General features: G+C 35.5%; 1 protein-coding gene across 27 annotated transcripts in view; it reads left to right on the top strand.

The window, feature by feature from the left end:
* The window catches only part of RALYL (RALY RNA binding protein like), a 698,808-nt gene that overhangs the window by 465,044 nt on the left and 208,640 nt on the right, over positions 1 to 25,124 (top strand). The gene's annotated exons all lie outside the window — the stretch shown is intronic.

The raw sequence follows: 25,124 nt of genomic DNA, 5'->3' as shown, positions 1-25,124 counted from the left end.
AAAGACTTACAAAATTTATAGAACTGAGCAAGGACTCCGAGGTTTGACAGATCAGGTTTCTCATTGGCAGGTGATCACACTGAGGTCCACAGAGGATTATGCAGGTTCCTGTGGAGGGCTGGGTTTAGACCTAGATTTCTGTTCCCTGCCCACTGTTCTCTCTAATCCTACTATATTCTTCAACATCAGTCTAAATGTTCCCTCCTCTTGTAGTTCTCTCGGGGCTCTTTGTAATTCTTTCACAGCCAAATTGCACAGTTGGGATGATTATACAGGACTTTATAAGTACTAAAAAGGTCACTTTTATTATCATTATCTTATCGAGACTGAATAATCCTGGTAGAGAGGACAATTTATCTTTTATCCTGACTTTTTTTTTCTTTTTGGCATATACTGGGTACTCAATAAATAAAGAAATTCTAGAGGTTGATATTTGACTCAGGGAACAAATATTTGATAATATTCATACCTCAAGGACAAATAACATCATATTCAAGCATCTTTTCCTTTGGAAGGCTAACTTTGTCTTCACTGTCAAACCTAATATTTCATGGTTATGGACACTTAGAAAAAGTCTGCCTTTTCCAGTTTCCCACTTTCTATAGATGCTGTGCTACCTGTATGCTTCATTTTAGTTCATAGACATTGGATGGTCTTTTCTTTATGAAACAGTGGTGATAGGAGATGTTATATCTTAATGTCCTTACCTGAAGGAATATTTTCCATTTTGGAGTTTTTCTGAACCAGGAATCCTAAAGTCAATGAATCGCTAATCTAGAAATATGGATATTGAATTGAGTGTAGCTCATTCTTTGCTCCAAAGTGATTGCAAGATTTTGTAGATGTCCACATGGCAGAAATAAGTTTTAGTTTGTGGATTACATGAAATGTGCAAAGCCTGATTGTAAGCACAGTGTTTTTTTCCCTATGAGATTTTTATGAGCATGTTGCAATCAAAACCATATCCCAAATCCCATGTCCCAAATAACATTTCATCAGATGAGCAGACGGATTTTACAGTGAATCCATGAGATATCTGAATCTCTCTCTCTCCATGGCTTTCGGTATGTTATGCTTAATAGTGGATGACAGTGTAAGGTCCCCACCAGATCCTAAAACAGTGTGATGGATTCTTCTAAGCTAAATAATAGCTAATTATGCTATAGGTAAGTCTCAACCAAATTATTATTAAGGACCTTCTGTGCGAGTTATGGGGGAACACAAAATGAATGCAAAAGTTGTAATTCTTTCAAAATGTTGTCAGGTGCATAGGCTTGATTGCATATACATGGATAAGTGTCACACAATTTTGCATTTTGGAGGAAGAAATGAGGAATTAAGGAAATGAAGAAGCAGAAAGATTTCATCAAGGTGGAGACATTTGAATTCAGCCTCTATGGCTGTTTTTACTTGTTTATCTCCAGCTCTCCATGTCCTGGATTAAATTTGCTCTTGGTTAGCCCTATTAAATAGGTTAAAAAAGAGTTAAAATTTTGACATTAGTAAAATGCATTATGAATAATATAATTCCATTCTTTTCAGACAGTACTAACTATAGATTGGAGATGAACTAAACAGTTAAACCTGGTCAAGGTACTACTAATAATCTTAAAAGGAAGTAAAAAGAAAGTATGGTATGTGAAAATAAGAAGAGATTACTGTCTAAGAAATATTATTTTGTAGTATGAAAAATAAATAAATTGCCTATTTCTTAATAATCATACCAAAAGATCTAATTAAATTATTAATCAAGATTGCTTCTGAATGGAAAATGCTTAAAACCAGCAGCATGTATTGATATTTTATGCAATAAAAGAAAATACAAGATGCAATTACTTCAGCTACTTTCTCAGTCAAAAGTTTTTAAGGAAAACTTAGAGCAATGGCTAGCCTGGCTCCCATATGAGATGCCTTTTTTATAACATTTTGAACGTACCTTCAATGCATGTACTTCTAGTTTATATTATTAGCCTGAACTACATTCCTTTTACACACCTCAAATAGCATTTTTCAAGAAATAAAGACATACAGCACAAGTAGAAAATAAAAACACTTTACAATTCTCCATTTATGGGAGGTTGAACTTCTTTGGATTGCTGGAGCTATAGATTTTTCAGAATGTGTTCTTTAGAGTGAAGTCAACTGATATTACTTTTCTCTCAAATTATCAGCCAACTGAAAAAACAAAATCATTAGTTCCAAATTTCAAAGTCCATCTATATTGTAAGCTATACAAAACCACCTGGTTTTCTTACTTTTGTTTAATTTTGTCTCTATAAGAATGGGCACCTCCTAATCATTATGGCTTATTGTCAGCTATGTGGATTTCCTTCTATACACAAGACCTCCTCTGTCCTACACAATGTATAGCATTTTTTAATACAACCAACAAGTGTGTAATAAAGAATTCAAAAGGAGGCTACAAAAGGTTGGAAAAAGTACTTGAATCTCCTTCAACACAGAGTTCTTTCTTGAGACTCTTCCGTTATTTTCACATTTCCTGAGGAAATGGAATGCTAAACTAACATTAGCATGTTCAAGAAATAATGGCAACAGCTGTCATTTATTGAAGATAGGAAACTTCTGCAAAGTCACTCTGCCAGGCACACTTGCATTTATTCAATAAATATGGATTGAGTATCCACTATGTATGTGGTAGGATAGAAGGAATTAGGAAAAGGAAAGTGAATGATCACGGCCCTCAAGGAACTTAGAATCAAATATTTAAAAAGTTGTATCCAAAGCAATCATGAAGATAGGAAGTGAGAATTATGGAAGCAGAGACTACCTTGAGGCAAAGCTTTCTGGAGAAGTTGAGGATTGAGCTGCTTGAAGATTAGATGATTTGCACATACAGATAAAGAGAAATGACACTGTAAACAGAAAAGTTGTGTGAACAGAGTATTGATGGCAAAAGAGTATATGATATTTGTCTAGGGAACTACAGATAATTTGGCAATGAGGGGGTTAGGCCTGGCAAGAGTTAAGGCTGGGAGGTAGGTAGAGTTAAAGTCATGACAGAACTGGTATGACATGTTAAGATATTTATATTTTATCCCAGAGGTTTGGGAAGCCAGTCAAAAGTTTCAAAAGTTCTGCATAGCTTATATGCATATCTTATATACATGTCAGGGTGGAGTTTGTATTTCTGAGATAGTATTAGGTAGGGCTGCCAAAACAAATTACCGTAGACTGGGTGACTTAAACAGCAGAAATTTATTTTCTCACAGTTCTAAAGGCTAGAAGTCCAAGATCAGGATGATGTAAGGTAGATGTCAAATCTGAGGTCTCTTTCCTTGGCTTTTAGATGGCCACCATATCACTGTGTGCTTACATGACCTCTTCTTTGTGCTTGAACAGAGAGAGAGACACACACACAGAGAGAAAGAGAGAGAGAAAGCTCTCTGGTATCTCTTCTTACAGGGGCACTATTCCCATTAGGAGGCCCCCACCCTCATGACATCATCTAACTTTAATTACATCCCAAAGACTCCATCTCCAAATATAACATCATAATGGGGGTGAGAGCTTCAACACATGAATTTGACAGGGGTGAAAGTGTGGTGTGAGGTGTGTGTGGGGGAGGGTGGATGGAATACAAACGTTCAGTCCATAGCAGAAGAGAATAAGGCTGTTATAGTAATCAAGAGGCAAGATAATGAGACTTTGAGCTAGAACTGTTAAGAACTGGTAAGATACACAGACAAAAGGAATATGAGATTAAGTATGTAGTGAAATGAATGGATTTTGGTGATTGACTGGAGCTGAGGGAGAAAAAAGCAGTCCTTTTTCTTTTTTCTTTCTTTCTTTTTTTTTTTTTTTTTGGAGCTCCATAATCACCCATCAACTCCAGGCCACCAGGTGAGGCTATGCCCTTACCCAACTCCTACCTGTTTCTACACTGCTGCCCCTTACCACACTGCCTTACTCAAAACTTTCCAGCCAAAATTCAGCAGCTTCTTTCAAGTACCTGATTCTTTCCCACTTCAGTAATTTATATATTATAAAGAAGAAAATAGTATACAAATAAACACAACCCAATACACTAAGCACCACTGAATCACAGAAGAGGAAGCATCTGCTATGACTCAACATTTGCTTTTCTAAAAATCAAAGCATTGTGCTTGGATTGTGCAATAGATAACTACTAAACCAATGAGAAAATAAAGGTTTAGAGCCCAACACTCAAAAATTTCATTAAAGGCCTATTTTTTAAAATGCTAATAAGAACCTAATAAAAATGGTGGCATTATTTATATGTACTAATAGTTAAGAAATACATAAGTGACACAATACATAGGGTATTTTTACTTTAAAATCTGAAGTTTGCTTTGACATTGGAAGAGTTGTAGCTGTGTTACTGGGGGTAAAGGAAGGACAGTGAGCTGAAATCCAAGGGAAGGTTGTAGCAAATGCAGAGGGATGTGGCTCCTAACCTAGTGAACTGAGATAGCATATTTAAAGTGTGCATATGGGTGCATTTCATGTATTCCTAATCAGCTCAGATTCAGCTGGCACTGTCTTTTGCATTCACTTCACGTTCCTCAGGGGGAAAATCACACAGAAACAATCTCAAATTGTTCCTTCGTATCAATTGGTTTGGTACAAGTTTACATTTTCAACACAATCATTACAGCAGAGCTGAGTATACTTGTGCCTAGAACAGTTGGGACAAGCATCACAAAGGTGGTGCCATGTGACCTGAGTCTTGAGACATGAACAAGTGTGTACTAGCAGGAAACAGGAAAGAGAACTAGACAAATAGAACAGTATACATAGAGAGGACTAGGTGTGAAAGAGAATGTCATGTTTTAGAAATGGCCCAGTGTGTAATTTTCCTATATTAACCTGTTCTACTGGGTTTTTTAAAAAAAATTCTTTTCCTCATAGTAATTGAACTAATTTGCCTCCCTTTTCTAGCACTTCATTTTTTATTTCATATAACTTGGGGAAAAGAAAAATGACTTGCCTTCATGTGATATCTAAAATCTTCATTGTACATGTGCTTTTATCTTTGTGTAATTCACCAGATAACAGAACAATGTATACATTTCATGCCTTCCTTCCTAACAACTGAATATATAAATAGTCCTTTCAGGTCCAAAAATAAACAACATCATTTACATACTGGAACCAACTAAAATGGTAACTTTGTGAATTCTCCAGATATAATCATGTCTTCATCTTGTCTGTATTCTGAAATATTACAAACTTAAAGGCTAAAATTAATGTTAGTTAAAATTTTTAATTCAGCCAATTTTAGAGGTTGAATTTAACTTAATTACAAGCTAATAAAATATGTGTTCTTATATTACACAGATCCATTAGGTCAGTTAAAATCACTTATTTAATACCTGCCATATGCATAATATGATCTTTGGGTCTATGATTCTGTTTCATTTCAATTCATATCTTATGATTTGCAGTGCTTCCTCCTGTACTGAATATTGTATTTACTGAGAATACTCCTGATGGAAGCACACTAAATGGAAAAAAGAAAAAAAAACTTCCATGAAAAACAACAATATTATTTAATTCACTCAAATGATTGTGTTAATTGATTTTCCCATAGACACGGGCCTTGTTTTTCCACATGGATGATCAAATTTATTTTAGAGTCTAATCCTTTGAGGACGCTGCAATCTAAGTTTTTCCATAACTTTCTGTTTTATATTGGTAAATATCTTTATTAGATGGAGCGGAGCAGTCACTTGAGATAGAGTATTGTAATAATGAAAAATGTGTTGCTTAATCAACAAAATCATCGAACCTATTCAAAGTATGTGTAGTACATTGTCTCCTTCAGGGTCCTACAAAATGTTCTGAAGTGTTCTAAATACTTCTTTTATTTTCTGCAAAAATGCAGTAACATTTTAGTGTCTGGGTATTTATCATCTCTCCCATGTCATCTTGAGGGCATTTGTTTCGGTGAAATCTCTAAGATGGTTGTAGTGACTCATATTCTTGAAGGACCATTATGTAAGTCTTTTGATTCTTTTTTTTTTAAAGATTTTATTTATTTATTCATGAGAGACAGCGAGAGAGAGAGAGAGAGGCAGAGACACAAGCAGAGGGAGAAGCTCCCTCATGGAGCCTGACATGGGACTCGATCCTGAGTCTCCAGGATCACATCCTAGGCCGAAGGTGGTGCTAAACCACGGAGCCACCCAGGCCACCCTGATTCTTGTTTTCTGTTTCCATTTTTCCACTCACCCTTTTGCTTAATTCATTTACTGATTTTGCACATTCTGATACTTTAAGATGGGAACAAAATGAGAAAGATAATAAATTCATATAAGCTAATTTTACTACTCTTTATTGGGATCAATCAAATAAAAATATTAAAATGAATAAACAAGACTCTCCTTCATGTATTCAGCTCTTCCTTCCAAGTGCCATTGATTATAAGTGAGCTACTTCTCTATTCCTCATAGTTTTTATTTCTTTTTTTTTTCAAACTTTAGAAAGAGTATCTGTAATGTAAGACAATCTGGATAAAACTTCCTTTATGTTTTAAATAATAGATCGTGTTCATCAATGTAGACTTTATTTGGAAGAGACCTTGGAATCCTGTTATCTTAATAAGAAGGTTAGGGGACAAAATAACAAGGTACCAACAGGAGCCAATTATAGGTCCAATGATAAGATGCAAATAATTCATAAATTGCTAATATGAAGAACAGTTGTACTTTAAAAATATTATGTGTCATTATCACATTTAAATAGTATGTGAGACAGAATCAGTCTAAGTTCTATATATAGCCAAATTTTAAACAATTGAGACACATCTAGAAAAAAGAGAAAGAAAGTAGATGGTGAAGTTCAAAGAGCTGGATTGTGAGGACCCAGGTTTTGGAGATAGCATCTGTTATTTCATATATTTTTTAATAAATTTATCAGTGAAGCTAAGTCAGAGAAATATGAATTCACGGGGGAAAAAATGACATAGCTGCTTTTGAATGGTGTGATTGCCAAAATCCTTATCCTTATAAAAGTGATTTTTGAGGTTAAAAGGAAAAGAAATATAGCATCTGTAAGCATTTCACAGTTATAACATTTTTACAGGCAGGTTAAAGCACTGTTTGGAGAATTTCCACATGGCTGATATTTATTAAACCTAAAAGTTAAAATTACTTTCTTCAGTTTTATTGCAATGCAAACATTTTGTATTGTTTGTCAGGATAACTTTATAAAAGATTTAGAAATGATAAATGTGCTTCTGATCAACCATTACAGAAGGAGAGCCAAAGGGACTTTGGTTTCTGTCATACATAAAGTATGGCCTTCTAGATTACAAGGAGGGTTATCTTTTTCTACATGTCTCTCTTGAGATCAAATCTGGGACATTCTAGCCGTCTCTGGTTAACTGAAACTATATATTATATTTTGGCTTTCTAAATCTTTGTGCTAGAGGAAAATTAAATTGTGCATTTTAATAAGAACAGTTTATTTTTGCCGTTAAGTAGTTAAGGGGAGGGTAAATTAAGAAGAGATACAATAAGATGCAAAAATAAAAAGACTTCCAAATTATCTGGTTATATCCCTAAGGAATTAAGCCCAGCCCCATTGAATTTAAGAAAGATTAATAGTGCACCTCCAAAGCTATAAATACTGGCATTCTTTTACCCTTCTAGTCTAATGTGGAAATGGTAAGGCCTTTAGCAGAGAGATGCTCCAGGTACTATGAAATCACAAAGGAAAGTGGCTCTAACTCTCTTGGAGGAGGAACAGAGAGGAAAGATTCAGCACAGAAAAACAAAGCACATGCAAGAGAAGCAATGCTGAAATCAGTGGAATGGGAAAATTCTGATTTTTTTTCATGTACATAAATCCAAAAATCTAAACAAGAGCAAAATATTAGCAAATTGAATGCAATGATCTATAGAACAGATAATGTATAATGGTCATGTTGGATTTATTCTAAAAATGCAAGTCTGGTGTAACACTTAAAAATGTTAATCTTGACACCACCACCCCCATCCATACCTCACACCATACAAAAAATTAATTTCAGTTATATTGGAGATCAAAATGTGAAAATAATTAAACTTCAAGAAGTAATCAGAGGAGTATATTTTCATTATCTTGGTGAACACAAAGTTCTCTTAAAGGTTACAGAAATTAATAACCACAACAAGAAAATTGAAAAATTGGACCTAATTAAAAATAAGAACTTGTGTTCATCAGATGTATCATTTAGAGAGTGAAAAGCAAGCCATAGTATGGAAGAGGATATTTGGTATGTCTATCTCTATCTTCATATCTTTATATCTAATAAAGGATTCCTATCCAAAATTTGTCAAGAATTCCTACAAATCAAATTAGAGGGAAAAAAAAAAAAACCCTGAAAAGTCAACAGAGAAATGGAAGAAAACTTGAAATAACACTTTAAAGAAAGAATATATAAATGAACAAAAACACAATGGTTAACAACCTCATTAATCACTAGGGAAATGCAAATTAAAACTATAGTGATATCCCAGTACACACCCACCAAAATGATTAAAATAAATGTACTGACAAACATTGGCAAGGATGTGGAACATTGAGAACTCCCATGCATTGCTGGTGGGAGTGTAAATTGATATAAGCACTTTGGAAAATATTATATAGCTACAATAATTAAAGCAAAGTCTTGGTCAAATCTATTAGGCTGATGATATATTATCTTATGAATTAGTAATTCTATTCCTAGACATAAATCTGTACCCCGTAAAAACAAATATATATGCTTACCAAATGAGTTATACAAATATATTCACAGTGTTATTTCCAGTTGCTCCAAATTAGAAACCACCCTAAAGTCCATCAACATTCGAATGGACAAGAAAAATTGTAGTGTATTGATATAACCAAATGCTCTTCAGTGATTAAAATGAATAGAATATTGTGGCCTCCACCAACATACTTAAATATCACAAACATAATTTTGAGTGCAAGAAACCAAATACAAGAGTACACAGGGCATGATTCTATTTATATAAAGTTTAAAAACAACTGATTTATAATGTTATTAGTTGGTATGGTTGGTAACTTGAGGAAGTGATTGGGAAGAGACAGAAGGGGGCAGTTTCTGGATCTTGGTGCTGATTACATAGCGTGTGCACTTTGAAGAATGTACCAACTCCACATTTAACTTCTGTACAGTTATTTGTGTATGTCATTTTCCCCAATAAATTCTATTCATATGAGTTTTACATAAAGAAGTATCAGTCTGGGCTTTTGGTGTCACCTTTTTCTAGTCATTATCTTCCCAGCTGAAGTTGTCAACTTTTTTATGGGCAGAGACTAACTTGTACCTTGTGTGCAATCCATTGGTACCATTCCCATGGGCTTAATTAATCTAATGGAAGCTCTGAGATATTTTACGTGCAGAGAAACATAACAGGATTTTTGTTTTTAAAATGCTATTGCTATTCAGAGAAGTTTCATATTTTTATCTAGTTAATGCTATTTGAGGCAAAGTAATGCATTCAGTGGACATACTATAACATTTCTTGTATTCCAGTTCACCACAGATGATGACTATGATGGACATGGATACGACATCTATTCCAAACTTTTTCTGGTAATACTTGCTCTGCCTCAAACACTGGGAAACCAAAAATGCAAAGTATGAGTCATTTATTTTGCTGGTTTGGATTGTAACAGATACAGCGTGGTTTAGGAGTGAGCTATTGTGTCCTAATCCTCAAGGTGTATCAGTTGCAGCAATGACGTGATTCTAAATTAGGCAGTTAAGGAGCCTACTTTGTACTCGGGAAGTGACTTCCTGAGAAAGGCGGCAGCTTATCTGGGTGCTCAGTTCTGCAGTGTAGATTTGAGTGAGCTTTGATGAAAGCTCAATTTAAAATCTATTTCTTCATCCTTCTCAATGTTCATGTAACCTATTTAATATTTTGTAGTATATTCCTTTCTGTAGTAAAGTACCTAGAATTGAGTCTGTTTTCTTTTTCTTTTCTTTTCTTTTCTTTTCTATTCTTTTCTCTTTTTTTGTGAGTCTGTTTTCTGCAGCTGTTTTTTTAGTTGGTAACCTAGAATAACGTGGTCAGCATTCTGTATAAGGAGCAAAAGTTTACATAAATGGATGAACAACTTTTATCCTCTTCTACAATTAGAGTTTAATCTTGGCCCTCTTACCTATGATCACATGGAATGTTAACTGAAAATAAATTTTGTTGGTTCAACTGCATCACCACTCTTGAAGACTTTCAAGTAACAAGCTCTACTTTTATTAAGTCCAGTAAGATCTTCCATGTAATTATAAGTATCATCATACATTCTGCATGAGAAGCACCCATCCAATGTCATTGTACCACTAAATAGTGAATCTGCAGTTGAAATTTACCCTTTTTCTCCATTTGCTTATTAGGCCATATGGCTGTGTTTGCCCTGTATTAGTGGATCAGATAGCTGCAAGGCTCTTCTATCTTACTAGATTTCATTAAGAGTTACTATACTCCCATACAGGAATAGAAGAGAAATGTAAAAGTTATAATGGTGCACGTGCGCACATGTATGCACACACACACACACACACACACAGAGGTGGGGGAGAAATAATCCGGTCTACTAAAAAACTGAAGTATTGCATATCCTGACCATTTCTTTAGCTAAAGGAGTAAAGAATTATTTTCCTAAGAATCAAAGAAGAGGGTATTGGTGGTTTATTTAGTTTTCCCTCATGGCATTAAGCCACATTAAGCACTATTTTTTTTTTTTTTTGCAGCATAATGGCTATTAAGCAACTCTGTATATGCTTGCCTTTTGATGGATTATTTCTTAATTCACAATTTCACAATTCATGCAATGTTTTATTGAGCACCCACTAAGTACAGAGTATTGGGCACTATGAGAGATATAAAGCTAAGTATGAAACTGACTCTATCCTCATAATTAATCTTATGGGAAAGGCAGAGAGAAATATTTAATTTTAATTATAAAACAAATCACACTATAGTATGTTATAGTAGATTGTGGTGAATATTATAAATAAATTATTATGTTAAGTATAGAAAAAGAAACAAATTCCAAATGAAGGTGCTAGAAGAAGCTTCAGGAGAAGCTTGTTTGAGGTAAATAGAATAGGAGGAAGGACCTTTCAAAAATAAACATCATAAACAAATGCTATTATTGTTCGGATAGGTTTATACAACAACCTAAATCTATGTGCCTTTCCCATATTATGGGGGGTGGTGGAAGCTTAAGACTATAAAAGAAGAAAATTGAGGCCAGAGTTTGGAAGATCATAAATATCATGCTAAGAGGTTTATTTTTATTTTTTATTTATTTATTCATGGGAGACAAGATTAGGGGTCGGGGGCAGAGGCACAGGCAGAGGGAGAAGCAGGCTCCATTCAGGGAGCCTGGTATGGGACTCGATCCCAGGTCTCCGGGATCATGCCCTGGGCTGAAGACCGGGCTGAACCACTGAACCACCAGGGCTGCCTATGCTAAGAGTTTTAGATGTTATTGTCATTTGGAAGCCAGTTAGCAAGGAACCAAAAATGTGAGGGCATTAGGGCATTCTGGTAGCAATGTGAAAACTGGACTGACCAGGGGCACTGGGGTGGCTCAGTGGTTGAGGGTCTGCCTTTGACTCAGGTCGTGACCCTGGGTCCTGGGATCAAGTCCTACATCAGGCTGTCCGCGGGGACCCTGCTTCTCCCTCTGCCTATGTGTCTGCCTCTCTTTCTGTATCTCTCATCAATAAATAAATAAAATCTTTTAAAAATCACACGGTTTTTATCTTTCATTTTGTTAATGTGGTGATTCATGATGATTAATTTGTGGATGTTCAGCCATTCTTGCATCCCTGGAATAATTCCTACTTGATCATTGTGTTTGATCCTCCCAATGTATTATTGAATTCAGTTTGCTGATGTTTTGTTGAGGATTTTTGCATCTATTGGCCTGTAATCGTGTGTGTGTGTGTGTGTGTGTGTGTGTGTGTGTGTGATATCTTTGTCTGGGTTTAGTATCAGGATAACACTACCCCCTTGTAAAAATAAGTTTAAAAGCATGCTGTTCTCTTCGATTTTTTGAAGGGTTTGGGAAGGATAGGTATTGAATATTTTTTGAATGTTTCATAGGGGCAGTCCAGGTGGCTCAGCGATTTAGTGCTGCCTTCAGCCCAGGGCGTGATCCTGGGGACCTGGGATCGAGTCCCATGTCAGGCTCCCTGCATGACGCCTACTTCTCCCTCTGCATGTGCCTCTGCCTCTCTCTCTCTCTCTCTCTCTCTCTCTCTGTGTGTGTGTGTGTGTGTCTCATGAATAAATAAATAAAATTTAAAAAAAATGTTTCATAGAATTTACCATTTAAGCTATCTAGTCCTGGACTTCTGTTTATTGGGAGATCTTATGTTTTTGTCAGAGTTTACATCTCTTAATGAATCCTTTAACTTAAAATTATAGTTATTTTTACTATTTTTGTCTTTAACTCTTCATACTAGAAAGCTAGATTAATTCCAGTGAGATTTTTACTTTCATATGTTTTCTTGTTATTAATTAGTGACTTCTAAGCTTAAAAGAATCCCTTTAACATTTCTTTTCAGGCCAGTTTAAGAGTGATGAACTCTTCTACCTTATGCTTGTCTGGAAAACCTTTTATCTCTTCTTTATTCTACACAATAACTGTGCCAGATAGAGAACTCTTAATTGCAAGTTTTTTGCTTTCAGTACTTAAATTTATCATACTACTCCCTTCTGGCTTGCAAAGTTTCTGCTGAGAAATCAACTGATAGCCCCTGGTACAGAACAAGTTGCTTTTTTCTTGCTGTTTAAGATTCTCTCTAACTTCTGACGTTTTAATTATAATGTATCTTCCTGTAAATTTGTGTTGTTTTAAGTCACTATTACTATGCTAATATGTTACAGCAGTAATATGTAACTAATAAAGATTTTTGTACCTAGCAGTAGAGTGTAGCTGTAACACATATCTAAAAATCAGAAAGTAGTTTTGGAATTGGGTAATGGTTAAAGGCTGGAGGAATTTTGAATATGACAAAAAAAAACCAACCTGGATTACTTTTAACAGACTGTGAGTAGAGAAAGGATATTTAAGGACACAGAAGAAGGTGAGGAGCACGTAGGAAAAAAATCTACATTGCCTTAGGGAATACTTAACTCATGATAAGCAGACTGTTGGTAGAAAGGACATTAAATGTTAAGTTGAGGGATACTGGTGAGGACTCCAAAGGAAATAAGGAATATGTTATTGAAAACCTGGAAAGGAGTTATTTGTTATGTAATGGTAGAAAGCTTGCTAAGTTATGTCCTACAGTTTTGTGGAAAGCAGATGAACTGTTATGTGGTACCTGTAATGCAGTTATGTGGTAAGTGATAAATTGGGATATTTAGCTGAGGAAATTTACAAGCAATACATTGAAGTATGACCTGATTTATTCTTGCTGTTTGTAGTAAAATGTGAGGAGAAAGAGATAAATTCAGGAAATAACTGTTAACCAAAAAGGAACTAGGATTTGATAATGTGAGGAATTCTCCATCTATCCAGACTGCAAAAGATGCCAAAATAAGGAGATTTGCTGTCAGGAAAGCATGCTCCAGAGATGTTACAGAGTGTGACTGGCCAATCTATTGTTAACACTTTGAAAGGATAAAAAGATCGGCGTGTTCAGTCACACAGAGGTGACTGAAGAGATAGGCCTGTGTCTCATGGACCCTCTCAGCCATCTTAGCGGAAGCCAGGAATAGAGAATTCTCCAAAAGAATTGTGAAGGATCTGCTTGTCTAATGGAGTGAACCACAGGGTTCTTGAGGGTGTTATGCAAGCAGAAATACTGCCATCTTAACTGGAAAGGATAGAGAAAGGGCAAAATAAAGACTGATGGACTCAACAAAATTCTACAGACAGGAAATAGTATGACAAAACTCCTCTACTATTAACTTTTACTATTCTCAAGGAAAAAACAAAACAACATAGATGACTCTGAAGGCAGAATGTAGGCCCAGAGGATGGAGCCAGGGGGTCCAGAGGCCAGGGCTATGGTCCTGGAGTGAGGAACCAAGAGCCACAAGGGATTATCCCCCATCCTTGAAACATCATAGTTTTTTTTTCAGTGGGATTTCTGAGGTGATAAGATTTTGAACTTTGAGTCTTTACTAAAATGTATTGAGACTTTATTTATGAGGAATGGACATGACTCTTTGGGAGCTACGGAGTAGACTGTGATGGAGAGAATAATGACTTTCCTAAGATATCCACGTCTTAATCCCCAGAACTTGTATGTACATGTTACTTTATATGGCAGAAGGGATTGTGCGGATATGATTAAATTAAGGATCTTAAAATGCTGGTATTATCTTGGATTTTCTGAATGGTCCGGTGGTAAGAACAAGTATCCTTGTAAGAGGGAGGCATGTCAAAGGAAGAAAAAGATGTGTCAATGGAACCAGTGGTTAGAGTGACATACTTTTAAGGTGGACAGGGCCATGAGATGAGGAAGACAAGCAACTCTGGAAGATGGAAAAGACAAATGGATTCTCCTCTGAATTCTTCAGAAATGATGTTACCAGACCCATGCATTATTTTAAACTTCTAACTTCTTAAATTATGAGAATAAATTCATCCTATTTTAGGGACGCCTGGGTGGCTCAGCGGTTGAGCATCTGCCTTCAGCTCAGGGCATGATCCAGGGGTCACGGGTTGAAGTCCCAGATCAGGCTCCCTGTAGGGAGCCTATTTGTCACTCTGCCTATGTCTCTGTGTGTGTGTGTGTGTGTGTGTGTGTGTGTGTGTCTTATAAATAAATAAAATCTGAAAAAAAATTGTGCAATTTTAAACCACTAAGTTTATGGTAATTTGTTAGAGCCAAAACAGAAAACTAATACATTCCTTCATTTATAAATATTTGGAGAAGAGCTAGTATATTTCAGACACAAGCTGGCTGCTAGGAATATAGTAACAAATGAAGTAGATATAGTGGATTCTACTTTTACATGTTTGTAATCTGGCCAGAAACAGTGGAAGAGAAGTGTGATTTTTTCCACATGCTTGCTTTGATATGCATGATTCGTGGACATCTACATCGATACATTTCATAATAACAGCTAATGCATATGCCGGTCACTGTTCTAAGCACTATTTATACATTAACTCATTTATTTCTTATAATAATCCTGGGATAGTGTTACAGATGAGGAAACCTCTATAGATGAAGAAACTGGATATGGATATGTAAAGCAACTTGCCCAAGCTCATGCACCTGGGTGACAGAACTGATATCCAAATAAGTAAGCCAGCCTGGCTCCAAGCTAAAACACTTTTTAGCAACTCTAGAATCTGAATCTGTCATTGTGCATAGTTTGATCCATAAATATAAATTTGACGCTTATAAGGCAAATAAGAAACAGTGGCATAGAAGTCAAGGAATAGAGTTTTCGAGAAAAAGATAATAATTAACATTGTCAGATATTGAGTAATGTCAAGTGGAATGACTATTAACCAGAAATGCCTTGATTTGGTGTTCTTGTTATAAAAATATTCCTGTTACCATTTTAGGAAGTTGTATTTATTAACCATTATTTCTCAGAATGTGGCAGGCCTTTGCACTCAGCAATTTATTAGTTTCAGCTGCTTCAGTATATTCGGACAGCTGTCACTAACCCATTGAGACCATGGGCTCCAACTCACATACATATATCTTGGCCTCATTCCTATGATGTCCTCCAGCATAGATATATTTTGCTTTGCTTCCACTGAAATTTCTCAAGATGTCTTGTCCAGTGATGTGCATGAAATTAGCTCCTTCAGATACCTACTGACATACTACACAGCTTTCTGTCATCTTTCAGTGACACTTCTGCAAAACTCAAACCAGCTTTTAGAGCATCAGGGTACCATATACATTTATCCTGTTAGATATGGACAGATATTTTTAACTAGCATTTGCATTAAACATTATTTTTAAGAACCTTTGGATTCACATAATATCTACTAGTGAATAACATTTCAAGATTAAAACCATGGTTATTTTATCTTCCTCTGCCCCCTCCTAGCTCATGCAAGTACATGCTTAATAAGTATCTATGGAATGGAGTAATGAGGCATAGAATTCTATTAACTATTATTGTCTTACTTTGAGTAATGAACAACTGTTTGGAGTATTATTACAACTTGGTAACAAAGTTAACACAAGAATAACTTCTATCAGCACTATTTCTTGAATACCAATTGTGTACCATCATCCACTTTATACATCCACATAGTCCTGCAAGCTTCCAATCTTGGTCTATCTCTCACTAATAACCTGTGGTCACTTGGGACTCTCTCTTTCAGCACTCCTTGCACAGCTCTCATCTACAGAGCTTAGAGAAGAATGAATCAACTTCCTGTCAAGGGCTGTTTTTTTAATACACTGTCATAGGACCTGTACATCTACTTTCAGACCACCTATTTTTGAACTTACAGAATATATTTTTAATGTTATCACTCAATTATTGTCTGTACCCCTCACTAAAATAAAAACTATACCAATTGTGTCTATCTTTGCTCACCATCACATTACCCACATGGCACAGTCTGAGTGCATGAAGTATATATATATTGGAGATATGAAAAAAATGAAAGTCAATTTCATTTTAGTGACAAATCATACATAGAATCTTAAATTTTATAATAAAAATTGGATTAATATGATTAATCTGGTGGGAACAAAGGTATTTGTGGTACTGGAAGCACATACCATAAACTCCCCCCAAAATAGTAAAACATTTTTTTTCTCATTGAATCAAGATAAAGTGGTTGCAAGCTGAAATCCCAGCTCCCTCTCTGCTATGCTACTTTCTTACAAACATTTCTTTAAGTAGTCTTAGAAGTTGGGAACCAAAGGCTTTTGAAATTGAATAATCACCTTTTCACATGCTGTATTTGTGTTCATATTTTGTGAGCCCTAATGACTCATTTATGTATTTACTGCACAGTCCAGGTGGGTTTTCTAAAGCTTTCCAAGACAGGGTTTAAAGATAACTTGAGATTTAGTGTTCATCAAACTAAAGGAGACAGTTTGGAAAATAAAATTTGAGACTCTTTTTTCCACTTACAGTCCTGTTTCTGTATCTAAGGCCGTTTAAGTAAACATCTAAAAATGGTTTTTATAACAGTAAGAGAATCATGAATTTCATTTACATATTTACTGTTCACATACTGCTGTGCTGGTAATGGCAAATGCAGAGTTTATTCAAATAGTTGTCTTTGAACACATATGTGAGGTCAAAGACTATCCAGGTGGTTCTGAGCTCTTTAGCAGACACAAATACACACAAAATGAGGATTGGAGCTGGATTCCTGAAATACCCATGGGCTATGTAATGCTAAATTATACCTGAAAATTCAATCTATTCAACTCAGCAGGCTGAAGTCGCTCATCAATGTGATAATTATAACTAAATATGAACAGGAAAGAAATTAGGAGAACAGGACTGTGTATACCACTTTTGTAGACAGGCTGAAATGAATTCTATTAATATATACTTAAGATATTTTATGCACATTTTACATTGGAAATTATTAGAAATTTTGAAGTAACTTTTGATGTTATCATCAGAAATAAATATATGCTGAACATGATTCATAAATAGAAATTCATATTTAGCCAAAAAGTCTTAAAAGTCCGTAAATAATCACACATCTTAGTATTGCTCTCTGTTCATTTTAAATACTACATTTTTAAAACACAAACCATAATAAAATCTAGACCAATATTTTTAAGATTGTGTGTGTGTGTGGTGTGTACACTTAACTTTATGACTTAATTTTATCTTTTTTTAAAGATTTATTTATTTATTTATTTAAGACAGAGCACACAGTGAGGTGGAGGGAGGAGAGGCAAGGAAGGAGAAGGGTCAGAGGCTGAGGGAGAAGCAGACTCCCTGCTGAGCAGGGAGCCTGATGCAGGGCTGGATCTCAAGACCCTGAAATCATGACCCAAGGTAAAGGCAGATGCTTAACTCACTGAGCCACCCGGGTGCCCCTAATTTTATCTATTTTTTATTTGAAATTTCCCCCAGGTCATCCTAACCCACTTGATTCATTTCCTTGAAGAACATTCTCCAAATCCATACTGGATCTTAAGTTAATATGCATATATCATATGCATTTATTAGGCTTCTGTGTTGCCTTTACATTAGTATCTTTAGAATCCTTGTTCATGCATCTCTAGAATCTTTTATTTGGAGTCCTAGAATGGGTATCACAATGCATACCATATTGAAATCCTATGTGTCAAATTTATCCTCCCATTGTTTCACACATTAAAAGCAGGTATATCTTCCAAAAGAATAGCAGTAGGTCCAGCAATTCAAATTGAAGTAAAATTCTAGATAATGTGCTCTGTTTTCTACTTTTTCTGAATTTGATTTCATCGTCTGACATTTATTCATTTAAGATGAATAATACTAGTATCATAATACTATCATGAATTGGGCATGGCTTTTGCAATTCACAAACGTAGATGCAGATTTCAGCTCTATTTCTCACCAGCTTTGTGAACTAAACCTCACTTGAACCTCAGTTTTCCTATCTGCAAAATGAGATAACAATTCCTTTCTCACATAACTGTTTCAAGATTAAATAAGACAACGTAAGTAAAATCCTTGGCACTAAACACATAGTAATTGTTGATATGTTTTCATTTGGCTCTGTAATTAATCAATGAACTATTTTCATTTAAAAGATCTCATATGTATTTATATTGCTTGCACTATGAAACAAATATTGGTTAACTGTAGAGGTGATGATGTGAAATTAAAATATGTGGTCCTAACCACAATGTGGTAAATACTCTTTAAAGCAGAGAATGCAAGGCAACATACCATAAAATGCTAAATCCTGCGATTCAGCATAATGTACTTTTTTTTAGCATAATGTACTTATCCTCTGCCTCATACTAATAAGAATTTAAGGTGACTTACCCCCTACTTATGCTTCACTACCACATATATCCAATAGAGTATATTTTATATAGATAAAAGATAGCAGAAGAAAAAATAGGAAGAGAAAACCAAATGTTCTTGTTCAGAGGCAAGTCTGATGGAAGAAGTTGATGGAGATAAGAACCAACCAGAAAAAAAGAAAAAGGAAATATGCTGGGTAATCAGCAATTTGTGCAAAAGCACTTATAGCACTTTATTTCTCCATGGACATTTCTACATTTTGTATTCATCTGCCTCAGGTCACCACCATTACCCTGCATCTTCTCTGCTCCTTTAAGGATCTTCCCCAACTAGAGTCTGGCCACTGAAGATTCATCCTCCAAGCACTGTAGACACTAGCTCTCCAACTCACAATTCTGTGGTTTTTAATCGGTAGATAGATGGGTAAATAGGTGATGATAGGTAGATACATAGGTATATAGATAAAGAAAAGGAGAGATATATTTCTAATTTTGTTAATTCTATTATAGTGAAATTCTACACATAATTTTCATGAACATAATAACTATTGTGATTTTAAGGATGTTTTAATGTCTCACCACGATTCTTTGTCAACTCAGTAGTATCCTTCCATCTCAGGACACAGTGAGGATGCTAGGTCTGAGACAAAGTTGTAAGCTACCGAGGAAGTCTTTTTCATAAATAAAACACCCCTAGGGAACATGGTTCAGCAGTTCCCGCACATGATGCCCACATCCAATAAACTCTATTATTGTGTTCACTTGTCTGTGAGGTAATTTGTTACAGATATACTACTCTTTATGTGGCTGTCACCCTAAGAGACTTGTACATTTTTAGTGTGTAACAGTCAACATTTTCTAAGATATGTTGAAGTGAAATAGACTATGTACACAGGCACATATACCTTACTTCATATTTCTAGTTATAATCTGTAGAAAACTCAAAACTAATCTAATTGTATGTTTTAGCCTTTTTTAAAAAAAAGTCATTTAGGAGCCATTAAATATTTGGGCCCATTCAAAGGATGTGATTAAAAAGATAGAATGCCATTATCCTTGAAATCATGCAAATAGATTTATCCAGATATTAATGGGAAAATAAGACCACTAAGAAGATAAAACTAAGTATGAAAAATCAAATTTAGGCTAAGGCAAAAGAACAATGAAACTAAGAGAAGGTAGAATGGGAACCATACAAAGAAAGGGAATTAAGCAAAAGCAAGGATGCTCAACAACAATGACCAGTAAGGAGATTCAGTGAAAATAAAACCAACTGTTGTGTGAGTGATAAAGGAGAAACATTTAACTGTGTTGAATACTTTAAAGTATTAAATATTTCTTTTAGAATTCAATGGTTTTAAAGACTTCTTTGATATTAGAGCATTAGGAACTGGAGAAAGTCCAAAGAAATGAATAAAGACTTAATAATAAAATCCAATTCTTGTTTACAAAAAATCTTAGAAAAGTCTTTTCCAGATACATAAAAATATTTAGTGAACCAAACTGAGGAATATACAGTTGACTTGTTTGTGAAGTACAAATAGTCAAGTATAAAGCAGCATCATTCTGGAAATTTTCTCACTCATCTGAACCAATATTACAAGTGAAAACTTGGACGGAAGATTAGGAAATTTTATATTTTCTCTGATTTAAAAAAGAGCAATGATTAAATCTGATGGTAAAATGAGGTGCTAGGTAAAATGACAAGATTTTTTAATATGTTAGCCACTCAATATTTTAATTAATAACTCTTTTTTTAGATTATCCACTATTGAGAAGGCACTTGACTCTGGGCAAACAGGTATGGATCCAGTTCCAGGACATTAGGCAAGATAGTAAATCACTTAATATAGACATGCACAGAAAATACAGATACATTTTCTTAAACTGCCAAAAAGATGGATCAGTGATTGTGCTGGGGTTGAAAATATTTGGGTGATATCCCTGAAATATCTGAGCAAAGGTCTTTTGTCAAGAATTTACAGGGACTGCACCAGCAAGGAGATGTTTTAGTAAAGAAGGCAGTGCTCAGAGCTAAGCTGAGAAAAGGAGGAGTTCCCTCCGGGGCAGCTGACGTGCTAACGAGGGAAAGGTAGAGAAGGTCCACATCTGAATGTTGTGCCGCAGAGTGACAAGAATGACAGAAGAGAAAGGTCAACTACAGGTAACTTTCTGTGCGAACCTGAGAAAAACTGACCAAAGGGAAGTTGAGCTATCACTCAGATCAATTAAAGAAATAATTTTGGACTAGGGTGTTCAGAGGGAAAAAGCTCTAGGCTACCTCTGGGGAGTCCTGGATGGAAGCCCCTGCTGTGAGTACCTGGTTCAAGTAGCCCCAGGACCTGCCCCTCGGTTCCCTTCAGTTTTCCATCCAGCAAACTTGTAAAAGCTCACTATGGTAGACCAGACATCTGTAAATGGGGAATTTGGGCAACTTCACACCTTACACCTTTTCAGTTTTAACATTTTTATTGTTCTAGCAAGTCTCTGAAATGTAAGCATCATGCAATTCAAGTTAAACAATGCTACACAGTTCACCTACTAAGTCTTGATAAAATTATTTGAAGTTCTGTCAAAATTAACACATATTGTTAATTTTTATGTATTTTTTCTTCCAAGTTCTTATTTAAATTCTAGTTAGTTAATATACGGTGTAACATTAGTTTTGGGTGTAGGACTTAGTGACTCATGACTTACGTACATACTGTAATTTTTAAACTAGTAAGGATGTCAGAACTCTGGATGGACTAATCATTTGATACTCTGGGTAGTCTTTAAATGTTCTTGCAGTGTTCTATGTGGAAGAAAGGATGATAAGGGCTGGGGCAGCGGGAGGAGAGGTGGGTCATGTGATGTCTGAGAAGGTGAAGTCACGCCTCCTGCAGAATCGAGCAGACCTCTGCCATCCCAAGGAGTCCATGGTGCTTCTCACTGTGAGCATGAGCCTGTGGTTAACCGCACTCATCCCTCTTGGAAGTTAGTTGAGCACGACTAGCTGTTGTGGAAATATCCCTCTGTGGGTCTTCATCCCTTGTCACCTAAACAGCTACCAGAAAGCATCGCTTCAACCTTACATGGCACTGGCTCAAGAGAAATATCAACCAGTTCAAAGCAGGGCATTGCCTCTTGTTCTCTGTGAGGTTTCAGTCAGAATACTTAATCTCTCAGCCTTATCTTACTGCAACATTAAAAAAGGGAAAAAAACAAAATAATAATAAGAGGAGGAGGAATCCATCATGGGATTGTTTTTAGTATTCAGTGAGTGATCCTGTAAAACTCTTAGAGAACAACCTAGCACCTAATGCACACTCCCTGGATGAATGTTAGCTCTCCATAAGCCGCAGTGTTTGTTCCCTGTGATGAGTTCCAGCAAACATCATTTTTTTTTTTAAATTTCAGTTCATTATTAGGGAAATTATAATGACACTTTTACATGAGTCTTCTCCAGCAGCTACCCAGTGCATTGTCCCTTCATTCAGTCCTAAAGTCAAATTGGTCTATTTTTCAATAAAGCAATCTCAACACAACTACCGAAGTCACATAGTGTCCCTGAATATTATTACCTGCACCTGCCCTCATTTGGGGAAAGCTTGCTCATTTTTATAAGGAAGGCAGGGATAGCTAAGTAATGGAATTGCAAAGATTATGTGACGTGATGTGTACTTAGCAGAGTGCTTGTACTTCCTTTATTTCTCATTGTACATACACACACACACACACGCACAATACACTCTTTCTCTCTCTTTCTTCCTCCTTCCCTTCCTTCCATCTTTCCTTGTTTCTTTCTCTCTGCTTCCTTCCTTCCTTTCATTTTCTTTCTTTCTCTCTTCCTCTCTTTCTTTCCCTCTGTCTCTTTCCTTCCTTCTCATTTTTCTTTTATGTTATAAGTCATCGTCTCTTACTTTGCCAAATACTTTAATTTTTTAAATGGTTCCTTCCATGAAAAAGGGAAAGGTATTGGCATAATCATTTGATTTTAGATTTAGATTCAGTCATCCTTCTCATTTATCAGCATTCATTACATTTGTATTTAAAGTATGTATTTTAAGTAAAGAGTCCAGTAGGGGCACCTGGGTGGCTCAGCTGATTAAGCATCTGCCTTTGACTCAGTCATGATCCTAGGATCCTGGAATCAAGCTCCACTTGTTGGACTGACTGCTCAGCAGAAAGTCTGTTTTTTCGTCCTCTACCCCAGCTCATGCTCTCATTCTCTCGAATATAAATAAATAAAATCTTAAACAAAAAAGATTGAGTCCACTAAAGGAAATCATGTTGCAAGGAGTAGAGAGAGATTTTATAAGGCAAGTAATACTTCTTTTGGCCTCTGATATTATAGGCATAAAGCTGATTTTAAACATAAAACAACTGTACTCTGTCTGAATTCTTAAAGGGGGGGGGGTGGGTAATGAATGAGATACCCAGACCTGTGTGCTCTCTTCAGCTACTTTTTCTGTCCTGTATGTCTGCATTCTTCCTCCCTACTCTTACAGCTGAAAATTTCCCAGCTAAGACCTTCCCCTCTCCCTCAGCTACTTTTTCTACCACCCTCTCATCTTCCTACCTGTACTGCAACATGGTGCTCATGAAGTTGGTCTTCATCCATCAGGTATAGTTGAGGTCCCAATTTTGATGGTTTAAAACACTAAACACAGATGTGAGATCCGAGAGTGGATGCCTCTGTATTCCCTGAGATAAGAAAAGTAATGTATGAAAGAGTTGACAACATGAAAATCCCTGTGTGGAAACTAAGAAAGTCAATCATGGTATAAGGTTGGGAAGGCAACAGTGTACAAACATTGAGGAGTACAAGTCAGGATACTTGTTTTACTGTGAGATGGGTGAGGCTGGGTGAAGTGTTGTAGTATATATGAAACCAATTTAAATTGTTACATGGCCTCTTCAAAAATTGTTCAGATTGATATTAATTGCAGATACTACAGCACTAACCATGTGAAAAGAGAAAAATTACACATGTGTTGGAACCATATAAATAATATTACAAATCAGTACCATTTATATCATTATATCATTAGGCTATTTCTGCCTCGTAATCACCAATGACATATTTACTGGTATCATAGGTATGTATAATGTATGTAGGACAAATGGTTTTAACTTTGTTTAGTTGTAATAGACTTTTATAATTTGTTAGTCTTCTGGAGTGAGTAACTTTTATAAAGGAGAACTTGCTTAGTGGTTGTGTCTTTGTTTCAGTAAATTTGAAATTTATCTTTACACCTAAGTATATACAATTCCACCCCAAACAGTGAACTAATCCAAATTAACTTTGGGGCCAAAAGATAGACATGAAATGACAAGTATTTGCATCAAGTAAGAAAGTAACTACAGTCCATAAACATAAATTTGACTATTGTCCAGATTTATTGAAAAATAAATTATAGCTGTTATTGTCTTTATAATTTAAATTACTTTATAAAAAAGGCTTTTATTCAGCATACACTTACCAAGAGCTTACTTTATACCAGGCACTGATAGGCCCTCTAGACATGTATCACCAAAAAACGATAGCCTGTCATCCAAAAGCTAATGCTGTAGTAGGCAGAGACAGAAAAACAAGTAAATACGGAAGTGCTATGGAGAAAAATTAAGCAGGTTAAACGTTGTGGAATATAAGGTGTATTATATGTCATTAAGCAAAGGCCTACTTATTTTATTTATTGAAAGATTTTAATCTCAGTATTAGAGAAAACAAAAGGAAATCCTTCCAGTGTTTCATAATTGACTATGTCTTATAGTAAGATATAACCATAGTGGTGTTTGACAAGGGATTTTGCTAAACACTGCAGTTTGGTCCTCAAAAGTAAAAGAAACTAGAAAGGAATACTGCTAAAAACCTGCTGAAACGTTATTCTTGAAATCTATGATCATGAAATGTAGTAATTACTTAAATATAAAATATTCTTGACAGTGAAATAGGCCTTCTATTAAAAAGAATATCTCCTACTATCAATAAGTAGACTGAGTTTGTTAACACCAAAAAAAAAAAGAATTTGGGCAATTGAAAACGTCTTCTGCGTTTCACTGGAAGATGGAAGCTTAATGTATAATCAGGAAGTCTTATTACATAGAAGTTATTCGCTGGTGTAGAAATCCTTTGGTTTTTTAAATAAAACTGCATTTCAGACACCTTAATTACCACATGAAGGAGATCTGAAATCATACACAATCTTGGAGCATTTGGTGGAAAGGT

Source organism: Vulpes vulpes, chromosome 13 (genome assembly GCF_048418805.1).
Source record: "Vulpes vulpes isolate BD-2025 chromosome 13, VulVul3, whole genome shotgun sequence".
NCBI classification, from domain to species: Eukaryota; Metazoa; Chordata; class Mammalia; order Carnivora; family Canidae; genus Vulpes; species Vulpes vulpes.
This window is presented reverse-complemented; position numbering and strand designations above follow the sequence as displayed.